We start from the raw sequence: 3,017 nt of genomic DNA on the forward strand, positions 1-3,017 counted from the left end.
TAGGATAGAGGATAGGATAGGATAGAGGATAGGATAGGATAGAGGATAGGATAGGATAGAGGATAGGATAGGATAGAGGATAGGATAGGATAGAGGATAGGATAGGATAGAGGATAGGATAGAGGATAGGATAGGATAGAGGATAGTATAGGATAGAGGATAGGATACGATAGAGGATAAGGATAGGATAGAGGATAGGATAGGATAGAGGATAGGATATGATAGAGGATACGATAGAGGATAGGATACGATAGAGGATAGGATAGGATAGAGGATAGGATAGGATAGAGAATAGGATACGATAGAGGATAGGATAGGATAGAGGATAGGATAGGATAGAGGATGGGATAGGATAGAGGATAATATAGGATAGAGGATAGGATAGGATGGAGGATAGGATACGATAGAGGATAGGATAGGATAGAGGATATGATACGATAGAGGATAGGATAGGATAGAGGATACGATATAGGATTTAATAGGATAGAGGATAGGATACGATAGAGGATAGGATAGGATAGAGAATAGGATAGGATAGAGGATAGGATAGGATAGAGGATAGGATAGGATAGAGGATAGGATAGGATAGAGGATAATATAGGATAGAGGATAGGATAGGATAGAGGATAGGATAGCATAGAGGATAGGATAGGATAGAGGATAGGATAGGATAGAGGATAGGATAGGATAGAGGATAGGATACGATAGAGGATAAGGATAGGATAGAGGATAGGATAGGATAGAGGATACGATATAGGATTTAATAGGATAGAGGATAGGGTACGATAGAGGATACGATAGGATAGAGGATAGGATAGGATAGAGAATAGGATAGGATAGAGGAAAGGATAGGATAGAGGATACGATATAGGATTTAATAGGATAGAGGATAGGATAGGATAGAGGATAGGATAGGATAGAGGATAGGATAGGATAGAGGATGGGATAGGATAGAGGATAATATAGGATAGAGGATAGGATACGATGGAGGATAGGATACGATAGAGGATAGGATAGGATAGAGGATATGATACGATAGAGGATAGGATAGGATAGAGGATAGGATAGGATAGAGGATAGGATAGGATAGAGGATAGGATAGGATAGAGGATAGGATAGGATAGAGGATAGGATAGGATAGAGGATAGGATAGGATAGAGGATAGGATAGGATAGAGGATAGGATAGGATAGAGGATAGGATAGGATAGAGGATAGGATAGGATAGAGGATAATATAGGATAGAGGATAGGATAGGATAGAGGATAGGATAGGATAGAGGATAGGATAGGATAGAGGATAGGATACGATAGAGGATAGGATAGGATAGAGGATCCGATATAGGATTTAATAGGATAGAGGATAGGATACGATAAAGGATAGGATAGGATAGAGGATAGGATAGGATAGAGAATAGGATATAGGATTGGATAGGATAGCGGATAGGATAGGATAGAGGATTGGATAGGATAGGGGATAGGATACGATAGAGGATAGGATAGGATAGAGAATAGGATATAGGATTGGATAGGATAGAGGATAGAATAGGATAGAGGATAGGATAGGATAGAGGATAGGATATGATACAGGATAGGATAGGATAGAGGATAGGATAGGATAGAGGATAGGATAGGATAGAGGATAGGATAGGATAGAGGATAGGATAGGATAGAGGACAGGATAGGATAGAGGATCCGATATAGGATTTAATAGGATAGAGGATAGGATACGATAAAGGATAGGATAGGATAGAGGATAGGATAGGATAGAGAATAGGATATAGGATTGGATAGGATAGCGGATAGGATAGGATAGCGGATTGGATAGGATAGGGGATAGGATACGATAGAGGATAGGATAGGATAGAGAATAGGATATAGGATTGGATAGGATAGAGGATAGAATAGGATAGAGGATAGGATAGGATAGAGGATAGGATATGATACAGGATAGGATAGGATAGAGGATAGGATAGGATAGAGGATAGGATAGGATACAGGATAGGATAGGATAGAGGATAGGATATGATAGAGGATAGGATAGGATAGAGAATAGGATGGGATAGAGGATAGGATAGGATAGAGGATAGGATAGGATAGAGGATAGGATAGGATAGAGGATGGGATAGGATAGAGGATAGGACAGGATAGAGGATAGGATAGGATAGAGGATAGGATAGGATAGAGGATAGGATAGGATAGAGGATAGGATATAGGATTGGATAGGACAGCGGATAGGGTAGGATAGGGGATTGGATAGGATAGAGAATAGGATATAGGATTGGATAGGATACAGGATAGAATATTATAGAGGATAGGATAGGATAGAGGATAGGATAGGATAGAGGAGAGGATACGATAGAGGATAGGATAGGATAGAGGATACGATATAGGATTTAATAGGATAGAGGATAGGATACGATAAAGGATAGGATAGGATAGAGGATAGGATATAGGATTGGATAGGATAGCGGATAGGATAGGATAGGGGATTGGATAGGATAGAGAATAGGATATAGGATTGGATAGGATAGAGGATAGAATAGGATAGAGGATAGGATGGGATAGAGGATAGGATAGGATAGAGGATAGGATAGGATAGAGGATAGGATACGATAGAGGATGGGATAGGATAGAGGATAGGATAGGATAGAGGATAGGATAGGATAGAGGATAGGATAGGATAGAGGATAGGATAGGATAGAGGATAGGATAGGATAGAGGATAGGATAGGATAGAGGATAGGATACGATAGAGGATAGGATAGGATAGAGGATCCGATATAGGATTTAATAGGATAGAGGATAGGATACGATAAAGGATAGGATAGGATAGAGGATAGGATAGGATAGAGAATAGGATATAGGATTGGATAGGATAGCGGATAGGATAGGATAGAGGATTGGATAGGATAGGTGATAGGATACGATAGAGGATAGGATAGGATAGAGAATAGGATATAGGATTGGATAGGATAGAGGATAGAATAGGATAGAGGATAGGATAGGATAGAGGATAGG

Source organism: Halictus rubicundus, unplaced genomic scaffold, assembly GCF_050948215.1.
Source record: "Halictus rubicundus isolate RS-2024b unplaced genomic scaffold, iyHalRubi1_principal scaffold0180, whole genome shotgun sequence".
Lineage (NCBI taxonomy): Eukaryota > Metazoa > Arthropoda > Insecta > Hymenoptera > Halictidae > Halictus > Halictus rubicundus.